Source organism: Cyanistes caeruleus, chromosome 28, assembly GCF_971803275.1.
Source record: "Cyanistes caeruleus chromosome 28, bCyaCae1.hap1.1, whole genome shotgun sequence".
In the NCBI taxonomy this organism is placed as follows: Eukaryota; Metazoa; Chordata; class Aves; order Passeriformes; family Paridae; genus Cyanistes; species Cyanistes caeruleus.
Window position 1 is genome coordinate 2,238,437 of NC_141728.1, and position 12,318 is coordinate 2,250,754.

The following is a 12,318-nucleotide window of genomic DNA, read 5'->3' on the forward strand; positions in this document are numbered from 1 at the left end:
CAGTGATCCAAGGAAGAGAGAATCCAGGTTTCAGAGGACGCGGCAGAGGTGGTCGTGGACTGGGGAGGGGCGGCCTTGGCAGAGGACGAGGAAGATGGGTTTTGCCAAGATTAGGGTTAAATCAATGTGCTTATTGCAGACAAGAGGGGCACTGGAAAAATGAATGCCCGAATCGGTTTAACCAGGGCAATCAGTTCAACCAGAATCAAGACACTTTGAAATTAATGGTGCTGGGGGAGTACAGCAGCTGACTAGAATCGGAACAAAAACCAATACAGGAACCTTTAGTAACTATACAATTGGGAGACAAAGAAGTATCCCTGGGAATTCCCAGATCCTTGGAAGAACGCGATGCGCAGACACACACCACTGGAGCCGGGCTCTGAAGTAGGAATACAGCAGCTAGTTCATCTATTTCTGGAACAATCCACGGGGGACATGAGGTGTAAAACTCCAAAAGCTTTGGGGGGCAGATGGGTGAAACTTAGAAGCCTTCTTGGAAGAGGCATGGAGTGTTTTCAGCAATTGAGAAGAGGGATATAAGCAAGAAATGGAGAAGCTAGTAGCAGTGGTACAGGAGGAAGGAAAAGGGAAAGGAAAGCACAGACAAGGACCACCCAAACGTGGCCCGTCTCAACTGGGTAGAGACCAGTGTGTGTACTGTGGAGAATTTGGTCACTGGAAAAATGAGTGTCCAAAGTGGAAGTGAGATGGCCGAAACAAAGAAGGGAAAGGAGGGGTGGTTGCAGACGCACATCCACAAGAAGACTGAAGGGGACTCAGGGAGTCCACCCGAACAGACCTGCTGGTTATAAAAATGAAACTGGGGGAAAAAGAAAAGTAGAATTTTTGGTTGATACTAGAGCAACTTGTTTTAAAGAAGGCCTTATATAGCCGTGAGTTATGAGAATTATGTTATGGTCAAAGGGTGTGGTAGTTTAGCATTTAGGGAAAGAAGTAGGAAACACCCACAGCAGTGATTCCTCTGAGAGAGGCTGTGGGGAGTTCCTTCTGTGCTTGAGATCAAGCCAATAGCTGGCCAGTTCTGACAACTGACAGCATTGTGCACCACTGAAAAGGAACTTCACCTTTGGGAATGCCACCTTTTAAACACCCAAGGCCAGGACCTGGTCTCTTTCTTTGCAGCCTTGAAAGGCAGCAGAGCTGTGGTGTGGCTGGCCCCGCTCCCCCGTGGCCTGTGCGGCCTGGGGGGGCCTGGGCCGGAGCCCAGCTGCTCCCGGGGGGAGATGGAGACTGCGAGATCCCCCCCAGGCCAGGCCAGGCTCTGCTGCGGTGCTGGCTTTCCCGGGAAGCCCTCCGGGTCCCGTTCCAGCGGGGTGGCCAAAGCCCTTCCCAGGGGAGCCCCCGGCCCCCAGGCTGGGCCAGGCCACGGCTGATGACACTCGCCAACACCCCCCCTGCCCCCCGGCCCGCACAGACAGCTCCTGAGAGCTGGCACCAGCCACACCTGAAATCCCACACCACCACTGCCTGCCATGGCTTGGGACACATTTAACCCTTGCACTACACACAGGAGACCTGCAGACTTTAATCCTCTCTCCAGGAAAAGAAAAGAACCAAGTGACACGTAAAAATAAAATGTGAAACACCAAGGTCAGTAAAAGAAGGAATCAAGCCTCAGATGGAAGGAGAATGAGGAGATGCTCTAATAAGCTGAAATAGTCTTTTGGTACAGGCATGGAGATGAATAATAATATTCTGAAAATAACTTCTTGAATTCATGAAATAATATTGAGGGAATGAAGTATTCAAGCTGTAGATCTGGGCAAAGGTATCCATTGATGAAGCCAAGCAGATGGTGGAGTAGCTGTGATCCCATGAGAGCTTGAACAGAGAGAGAGGGAGATGAGAGCTGATGAAGACTCTTTGCCCCAGGGAGAGAACAAGAAAACCTCTGTTCTCAGAGATGAAGAGAACCTTTGCCTTTGAATAACTCATCCTTAAAATAAAACCCCTTAGCTCATGGCCCATGAACACACCTCTGAGTGGTGTGAAAATGGGAGGAGAAGGCAGAGTTTGTGCCTGTGTGACTGCCATTTGTAGAAATGAATGCCACAAGAAAACTGTTTCTTTTGGAGAACTCTCCATGGCATGACAAGAGAAAACTCCTCTCCCCGCACAGACTGATGAAAAGAAAATTGTGTAGTTGGCACTGCTTTAACATCCCAGGTTTTGTCTCTGCCGTGTCACTTGGGAAAGGAAAAGTTGGGTGGGGGGAGGAAAGGTTTCTGGAGGTTTTATTCTTGTTTCTTATTCTTGTAGTCCTGATCATAAAGTTTCTTTAGTCCTTTTAAGTTTTAAGCCTGTTTTGCCCTTCTCCTGATCCATATCTCACAGCAAGAAAGAAGGAAGTACTCTGGTGATTTTAGCTAGAGCTAAAACCCACCACACTCAGCCACTCCTGACAGGACTTGTGCTCCAGACCCCTCAGCAGCCTTGTTGCCCTTCTCTGGACACGCTCCAGCCCCTCCATGGCCTTCCTCAATTGGGGGCCCAGGACTGGACACAGCACTCGAGGTGTGGCCTCAGCAGTGCCCAGCACAGGGGAAGAATCCCTGCCCTGCTCCTGCTGGCCACACCATTCCTGATCCAGGCCAGGGGCCACTGGCCTTCTTGGCCACCTGGGCACACTGCTGCCTCATGTCCAGCCTGCTGTCCATCAGTGCCCCAGCTCCCTTTCTGCCTGGCCGCTCTCCAGCCATTCTGGCCCCAGCCTGGAGCACTGCAGGCCTTGTTGTGGCCAAAGTGCAGGAGCCGGCACTTGGTCTTGTTCAACCTCACCTTGTTGGCTTTGGGCCCTGCATCCAGCCTGTCCAGCTCCCTCTGCAGAGTCCTCCTGCCCTCCAGCACATCCACACTCCCAGCCAGCTTGGTGTCAGAATGGTTCCATGAGGCCCTGCAGTGTCACAATGGTCTCCACGGTTCCATGACACTCCGTGGAGCCACAGTGGATCCTTGGTGCTTTGGGCCCTGCAGTGTCACAGTGGATCCTTGGTGCTTTGGGCCCTGCAGTGTCACAGTGGATCCTTGGTGCTTTGGGCCCCAATTGGATGATGATTTTGTGAACCCTGCCTTTTACCCTCCCCAGGATATCTCTGATTAGCTGATGCTTTGGACCCTCCCTTTGAACCACCTCCCTATTTCAGCTGTTGCAATCTCACATTTTCTGTCTTTTTCCCCCAAGATTCCCCAGAGCAATAAATCCTCTATTATCCCATGCAAAAGACCTCCCTCTTGTCCTTGCCTCCTCAGAGCACAGAGTGACAGCTAAAACACGAAGTGTGAGTACTCTAGTCACAGCTGGGTTCATCCTGCTCCTGGGGTGTGACCCACTCCTGTGCAGGCCCAAGTGACAGAGCCAGATCAGCTCCCGTGAGATGTGATATATTCTCCTTCTTCTTCTTAAGTTTCTTAAATCACTGGGTGAAAAAGTAGTTTCGAGAACAGGAGACAAGATGGAGGATATAGGGTGTTTTCTATTGTCCTTCTCCTTTCTTCTTTATGTTCTTCTCTTAAGGGTTTTTGGGTAGTAGTAAGTGATTGGGTAAAAACGTGCAGCGCACAGGTGTTGGGTCTTTGGGTCACTAAGAAAAGTAATTTAGTTGGCATCTGTTAATTGGGTAAATGGACATATAAAAAACCTGAAGAGGATCTTTGTTAGCCATTTTACCCTTTTCTATCATAGTGCACATAGCTCCTTGTACCTTGTAATGCTGATAAAAGAAGAATAAACAACTGAGACCGAACAAGAGAAAACTGCCTCTCTCTCATCAATCTTCAGTTCAAAGGGAAAAAGAACCTAATCTAAAAGTCCCTAACGAGACACCCAACAGCAAGGGTTCTCTCAGCTGCAGATGGCGATCGATGAGGACCTGCAGAGGATTGAAAGATCCATCTTTCTTTTAGAGAAGTCACTGTCCTCACTCTCTGAGGTTGTCTTACAAAATAGATGTGGGCTAGATCTTCTGCTAATGCAGCAAGGAGGCCTCTGTGCCGCCCTGAAAGAAGAGTGTTGCTTTTATGCTGATCACACCGGAGCGATCAGAGATTCTATGGCTGAACTGAGGGAAAGATTAGCCCAGAGAAAGAGAGATAGAGAGGCCCAACAAGGGTGGTTTGAATTGCTGTTTAACCAGTCTCCGTGGCTGACCAGCCTGGTGTCCACTCTGATTGGGCCAATCGTAATGATCTTACTGGTGCTAAACTTTGGACCATGTTTTAAATGAGCTTGTGTCTTTTGTCAAGAGCCAACTAGAGAGGGTCAACATCCTGTTTGTAGAAAGACAGCAGATGCTCCAAGAATGCACTTGGTCACCTCCTGTGCCTTATTGTTTGTTAATGAAACACTGTGGTGTCGATTTAATAAGTATTTAACCTTTTTACTTAAGTATAGTGCACCTTATATTTTTACTCAAGTCTATTATATCTACTTTTAAAACTTTTCATAATAGAGATAAATTAGATAAAATGATTAAAAACAGATATACATAAAATAACATTAGAACTTAGAAGACTAATACAACTCATATTCTTGCAAATTTAGTTAAGCATTAGGAGGGGGGAAATGTGGTCAGCCAGGGCCTGGCGGTCGGAAGATATCGGGATGTAATGGAAAGATGGAGTCACCCCCCTCCTCCATAGTTTATGGTAATGACCCCCGTAATTAGCCAATAGCACCTAGCTGTGATGAAAGCAGATGGGAGTGACACTGTGAACCTAGGTTATAAAGTGTCAAATTCTCCAGCAATAAATGCCATTTTTGCCATCCATCACATTGGTGTTGGGTGCAAATGGACCGAGTGACCTGGGATTGGTCACCGTGCCATTCCTGAACCAAAGATAGAGCAATCTCTCTTTCCTGGACGGTGTTCAGCTTTGAACAAACTAGTTTTGCTGAAGATGAGCCCAGGCAGTGGTGAGTTAGAGCATTTGATCAAACTCCCAGAGTATCCTCACATCTGTTTGGACACAATTTCTCTTTTTTTTTTCATTGTGAATGCTTTCTCCTGCCCCGCTGCCTCCTGCTTGGAGTTGTACGCGCAGCAGAGTCCCAGAGTTTTCTCAGCAGGCCTGTGCAGCGAGTTCTGAGCCAACGTGTGGCTCTGCTGCCATCCCAAAGCTGCGCTTTCCTTGCCCAGCCTGAGCGCAAGTGGGGCATGTGCTGGGCGTGGCTGGAGATTTTCATCACCAAAATCCTCCAGCGTCAGGGCATTTCCATCTGCCCATTGCTTTGGAGAGCACAAATCACAAACCACCCATCTCAGCTGATAAATGTCATTGCTTGCAGATTGCTGCAGCCGCACAGCTGAGCTACAAATACACATGAATCCATTTCAGTTGAAAAATGTCATTTATTACAAATTGCTACACCTGTGCTGACAATACAGAACTATAAAAATCTCAATTAAGTTTAAAAAAAGTCATTTATTATATTATAAGGTGGCCCCTTGGGTTTGCACACACTTGAGGAGTGGGTCTGTTTTCAACTTAGGAGTTTAGGAGTTTCAGATTGCTTAAAAAAAAAAAAAATAAGGGAAAAACCTCTCTTTCCTGAGTGCAGGCAGCTCTCCAAGCAAAGCAGGTCCCAGGTGAGGGAGGACACAGAGCATGGGGCTGGGGAATGTGGAGCAAGGTTGTCCACACTGGCTCACACCTCAAGGCACAGCTTCTCTGAGCAGGCCAGACCTCCTGAGGAGAGACCCTGGCTCAATATCAATCACAGAATGCTGCAATCACCTCTGCTCCAAAGAGAGCAGGAATAAAATACATCCTTTAGAACAGGAATGTGCATTTCTTAGAAGCTGTTATCAATACATATTTTAATATTGGCTTTTCACAAGGATTCAGATGAATGCTGTATGTACCATGTTCCAATGGCTTTGCTGTTACAGTCGATAGAGGATGTTTGAACTGTCTGCTCAGTTGGGATAACTCCAGTGAACAGCTGATGGGGACCCTGCTGCCATCAACACTCAGTGGCTGTGCAAAGAAGGAGCCAAGGCCCAAATTCAAAGGGGAGAAGAGGATTAAAACCACAAGCAAGACACAGGCATGCTGTAAAAAGGCGGATCCAAGGAGTGGCCATGCTAAACAGTTCATGGGAAATGTAAAGTAGTTAATGGAAAAGTTTGAATATGCATAAAGTCTATGAATGTGCATCAGGTGATGCAATAGAAATGGGATATAAAGGGTGTTTCCAAAACACCAGGGGTGCTCTTGGCAGAGGGCCAAGCACCCGGCCCTTTTAACCCTTTGCTTTATTGTCTTTGTCTCCTTCTGAATTTCTTATTTAACCTTTCAAAATTGACCAGGAAAGTGAATGTCGTTTTTCACAGGAGCCCAGATGAGAAATTTGGACTGAAAAAGGGGAATTTGGCTGGAAAAGGAACAGTTTGGCCCAAAATTTGGGGTTTCAGCAACAAAAAGGGGCAGTTTAGACATAAAAATGAGAGTCTGGTTTAAAAAAAAATTGGAGTCTGAAGCTAAAATGTCAATCCAGGTGAGCCAGTGGCACCTTGGGGGGAAATTTGGTGCAAGAAAGGGAGATTTGGGCTGAAAAAGGAAAGTTTGGGCCAGACAAAAGGGGAGATTGTGCCCAAAACAAGGACAGTTTGCCCAAAAATAAGAATTTGGGTCCTCAGGTGGGAAGTTTGTAGCTGAAATGGGAACATTTGGCCCAGGAAGGGAGAATTTGGGCCTTTGAAAAGGGGAATTTGGTTGCTCAGATGGGAAATTCAGACCCCAAATGGGAGTTTTGGGGCTGAAAGGCAGAATTTGGGTCTAAAAAGGGGAAATTTGGGAACTCAGGTAGGGTATTTGGACCCAAAGAGAAGAATTTGGGGCCAAAATGTGTAGTTTAATCCCAAAAACGGAAAATTTTTCTGCCCAGATGAGAAATCTGAACCCAGAAGGGGGAATGTGGTTCCAAAATGGACAGTTTGGCCCAAAAGTGGGGGTTTGAGCCACAAAAAGTGCTGGTTTAGACCCAAAAATGAGAGTTTGGATTAAAAAAACAATGGGAGTCTGATGCCAAAAAATCAACTCAGGTGAGCCAATGGCAGCCAGGGGGGAAATTTGTGGCAAAAAGGGGAGATTTGGGATGAGAAAGGGGAGTTTAGGCCAGGAAAAAGGAGTTTGGGGGCAAAAAGGAGAATTTTGGCCTAAAAAAGGAAAATTTGTGCACCCAAATGGGAAATTTGGACCAAACCAGGGAAATCTGGGATCCAGTGGGAAACTTGGACACAAGAAGTGGAATATGGGTCCAAAACTCAGAAATTTGGGCGGAAAAAAGGAAAATTGGCCTGCCCAAAAAAAGAGAGAAGTCTGGACCCAGAAGGGAGAGTATTGACAATGAAAGGCAGAATTGGGGCCTAAAAAAGAAGAATTTGGGTGCTCAGGTGGGAAATTTGGAACCCAAAAATGGATTCTGTGACAAAAAATGGAAATTTGGGCTCAAAAAAAGAGGAATTTGGGTGCCCAGATGGGAAATGTGGACCCAGAAGGGCGAATTCTGCTCCCAAAAGGAACAGTTTGGCCCAAAACTGGGGGTTTGAGCAGCAAAAAGGAGCAGTTTAGATGTAAAAATGAGAGTTTGGATTAAAACAATGGGAGTCTGATGCTAAAAGGTCGACCCAGGTGAGCCAATGGCAGCCAGGGGGGAAATCTGTGGCAAGAAATAGAGATTTGAGATGAAAAAAGGAAGTTTGGGCCAGAGAAATGGGGAGATTAGGTTAAAAAGTGAGAATTTGGGCTCAAAAGTGGGAATTTGGGGACAAAAAACAACATTGTGGGCACTCAATGGGACATTTGCACTCAAAAAGTAAAATTTGGGCCTAAAAAGGGGGAAATTGAGCACTCAGGTGAGAAATTTGGATGCCAAAAAGGGAATCTGGGTTTAAAAAATGGAAATTTGGACCAAAAAATGGTGAATTTGGGTGCCCAGATGGGAAATGTGGACGCAGAAGGGGAAATTTGCCTCCTAAAAGGAACAGTTTGGACCTAAACTGGTGGTTTGAGCAACAGAAAGGGGCAGTTTAGATGTAAAAATGAGAGTTTGGATTAAAACAATGGGAGTCTGATGCTAAAAGATTAACACAGGTGAGCCAATGGCAGCAATTTGTGGCAAAAGAGGGAGATTTGGGCTGAAAAAGTGAAGTTTTGGCCAGGAAAAAGGTGTTTGGGTCCAAAAATAGGAATTCGGGCCAAAAAAGTGGGAAATTGGGCACTCAGGTGAGATTTTTGGGCCCAGAAAGGGGAGTTTGTGTCCAGAAAAGGAGAAGTTGGGCCCAAAAAGAGGGAATTTGGGCAGCAAAATGTGACATTTGGACCCAAAAAAGGGGGAATTTGGCTCCAAAAGGAACAGTTTGGCCTAGAACTTGGTGTTTGAGCAGCAAAATAGGGGCAGTTTAGATGCAAAAATAAGAGTTTAGATTAAAACAAATGGGAGTCTGATGCTAAAAGGTCAACCCAGGTGAGCCAACGGCAGCCAGGGGGAAAATCTGGGGCAAGAAAGGGAGATTTGGGATGAAAAAGGGGATTTGGGGCCAGAATTAAAGGGAGTTTGTGTCCAAAAAGGGAGAATTTGGACCAAAAAGAGTAATTTGGACCAAAAAGGGGTAATTTGGAACAAATAGGAGGAATTTGGGCACTCAGGTGATAAATTTGGACACAAAAAGTGGAATTAAAATGAGAAAAAATAGGTATTTGAGTGCCCAGATGGGAAAATTGGACCCAGAAGGGGAAATCTGGTGTTAAAAGGGAGAGTTTTGGCCTAAAACAGAGGAATTTGGGTGCCCAAATAGGAAGTTTGGACCAAAACAGGGGAATTTGGGATCTAGTGGGAAACAAGGACACAAAAAGCAGAATATGGGTTCACAACTCAGAAATTTGGACCTAAAAAGGAGAATCAGAGTGCTCAAAAAAAGGGAAGTTTAGACCCAGAAGGGGGAGTTTCGGCGCTGAAAGGCAGAATTTGGGCCAATAAAAGGTTGACTGGAAGGTCCCGGAGTGGCCCGGCTGGCTCAGGGATGAGGTTTCTCTTCACTCTGGTTTCCAGCCAGCAGATGTTTGTGGGGTTCACTGATTTTCTTCAGGAATTCCAGTCTTAGCAAGCGAGTAAAGAAATCAGGGGGGGACTCTCTCCCTGGTTTGCATTCCACAGTTTATTTCTGTGAAGGGGAATCCAAAGGGAGAAAGACAAAGGATTTGGGGTCTGGGGGTCTCTTTTAACAGGGTTTCTCGGAGGGAGGGAACATCAGAGAGAGAAACAATTATTTTTCTCAGCTAGTACATCTTAGAAACTTTCTACAAATCAAGGTTACACACCCCAAGATAAGAAATAACAGACACCAACTTCTTCAATTGCCCACAAAGGTGTAGGAGTATTCTCCACAGAGGGGCAGAGGGGCAGAGAGGGGGGCTTGGTTTCCTGGCAGCACAGGGGGGAAAGAAAGGGAAGGTGAGAATGCCCTCTCAGCTTCCACAGCTCAGAGGCATTCTGGGACAGGAAAAACAGAGTTACAAACTCCCGGGTTGGAAAGAAGGGTCTTTCTGCTGTCACCTCCACGCTTTCCCGGGCCACCGAAACTTCAAGCAGCTGGAAATGCCAGCAGGGTCTTATCTTTACTCTATCCAGCCTCTGGCCCTGGAGCTGAGGAGAAAAACTTCAGTGACCATGGGAACCTGACTCCAGGGAAGCAATAGGAGAAAGAGAAGTGTGGGGGGGAATCACAACTAAAATAGGAGAAAAGATTCATTTCAAGCTATCAACTACTAACAGAAACTAACTTAACAACATTCTAACAACTTTACCACAACAAAAGGTGAATTTGGGTGCCCAGATAGGAAATGTGGACCCAAAAGGGAAAATCTGGCTCTTAGAGGAACAGTTTGGCCCAAAACTGGGGTTTGAGACACAAAGAGGGGAAGTTTAGATGTAAAAATGAGAGTTTAGATTAAAACAATGGGAGTCTGATGCTAAAAGGTCAACCCAGGTGAGCCAATGGCAGCCAGGGGGAAATCTGGGGCAAGAACGGGAGATTTGGGATGAAACAGGGAAGTTTGGGCCAGAAAAAATGGGAGATTATGTCAAAAAAGTGAGAATTTGGGCTCAAAGGTGGGAATTTGGGGCCAAAAAACAACATTGTGGGCACTCTGGTGGGACATTTGGACACAAAAAGGGGAATTTGGGCCTAAAAAGGGGGAAATTGAGCACTCAGGTGGAAAATTTGGATGCCAAAAGGGGAATCTGCGTCCAAAAAATGGAAATTTGGACCAAAAAAAGGTGAATTTGGGTGCCCAGATGGGAAATGTGGACCCCAAATTGGGAATTTGCCTCCCAAAAGGAACAGTTTGGCCCAAAACTGGGGGTTTGAGCAACAGAAAGGGGCAGTTTAGACCCAAAAATGAGAGTTTGCATTAAAACAATGGGGTCTGATGCTAAAAGATCAACCCAGGTGAGCCAATGGTGGCCAGGGGGGAAATCTGTGGCAAGAAAGGGAGATTTGGGATGAAAAAGGGGATTTGCGGCCAGAATAGGAGAGTTTGTATCTAAAAAGGGAGAATTTGGGCATAAAAAGGGAGAATTTGTGTGCCCAGATGGGAAATTTGGACCAAAAAGGGATAATTTGGAACAAAAAGGGGTAATTTGGAAAAAAAAGGTGGAATTTGGGCACTCAGGTGAGAAATTTGAACCCAAAAAGTGGAATTAAAATGAGAAAAAATAGGTATTTGAGTGCCCAGATGGGAAATTTGGACCCAGAAGGCGAAATTTGGTGTTAAAAGGGAGAGTTTTGGTCTAAAAAAGAGGAATTTGGGTGCCCAAATGGGAAGTTTGGACCAAAACTGGGGAATTTGGGACCTATTTCTAGGGGAAAAGATCCATTTCCAGCTATCAACTACTAACATCAACTAACTTAACAACATTCTAACAACTTTAGCACAACAAAAGGTTAATTTGGGTGCCCAGATAGGAAATGTGGACCCAAAAGGGAAGATCTGGCTCCTAAAAGGAACAGTTTCTCCCAACACTGGGGGTTTCAGCAACAAAAAAGGGCACTTTAGATGTAAAAATGATAGTCTGGATTAAAAACAAACAGGAGTCTGATGCTAAAAGGTCAACTTAGGTGAGCCAACGGCAGCCAGGGGGGAAATTTGGGGCAAGAAAAAAGATTTAGAAAGAAAAAGGGGATTTGGGGCCAGAATAAAAGGGAGTTAGTGTCCAAAAGAGGGAATTTTGGGCCCCCAAAATAGGAATTTGGGTCCTCAGGTGGAAAGTTTGTACCTGAAATAGGGACATTTGGGCCAGGAAGAGAGAATTTAGGCCTAAAAATGGGGAATTTGATTGCTCAGGTAGGGTATTTGGACTGAAAAAGAAGAATTTGGGGCCAAAAATGGGGACTTCGGTCCCAATAAAGGGGAATTTGTGTGCCCAGATGGGAAATTTGGAGCCAGAAGTGGGAATTTGCCTCCCAAAATGGACAGTTTGGCCCAAAAGTGGGGGTTTGAGCCACAAAAAGTGTTAGTTTAGACCCAAAAATAAGATTTTGTATTAAAAAAATATTTGGGGCCAAAAAAGAACATTTTTGGCACCCAAGTGTGACATTTGGACTCAAAAAAGAGAATTTGGGCCTGAAAAGGGGGAAATTGAGCATTCAGGTAGAAAATTTGGATGCCAAGAGGGAAATCTGGGTCCAAAAACCAGAAATTTGGACCAAAGAAAGGTGAATTTGGGTGCCCAGATGGGAAATACGGACCCAGAAGGAGGAATTTGGCCCCTAAATGGGACAGTTTGGCCCAAAACTGGGGGTTTGAGCAACAAAATGTGCCAATCTGGATCTTAAAGGGGTAGTTTAGATCTTAAAAAAAGGAATTTGGGGCCAAATAGGAGAGTAATGAAACCAGGAGCTTGTCATTAACTCATGTTAATGAAAGTGTGGACATGATTATAACTTGAACCAGCCCCACGCTGGATTTGGGGCTGAGCCCAGGAGCCTCAGGCACTGAGAGAAGGGTGAAGAAGCTGCTCCAGGAGTCCAAAGGCAAAGTGCAAGTCCCTTGGAGCATCAGTGGCCCCAGTGAGGGCAGGGAGTGGCAAAGGCTCCCCAGGGAGTGGGGAGAGCAGATCCTGGAGGCCAGGGCTGCAGGGAGCCAAAGGCTGTGAGCAGGAACTGCAATGCTGAGCAAGCCCTGGCTGGCTGGAGGCAGCAGAAAGGCCAAGCCCTGAGCCCAGGCCTGGCACAGCAGGGCCTGTCCCTCACGGGGGGCTCGGGGCTGTTCCTGGGGCAGGGGGATGTGAGG

The 12,318-nt window shown here is 46.2% G+C and overlaps 1 protein-coding gene across 1 annotated transcript in view; it reads right to left on the reverse strand.

Moving 5' to 3' along the window:
- Positions 1-12,318, reverse strand: part of LOC147649026 (uncharacterized) — a 519,865-nt gene that overhangs the window by 205,068 nt on the left and 302,479 nt on the right. The gene's annotated exons all lie outside the window — the stretch shown is intronic.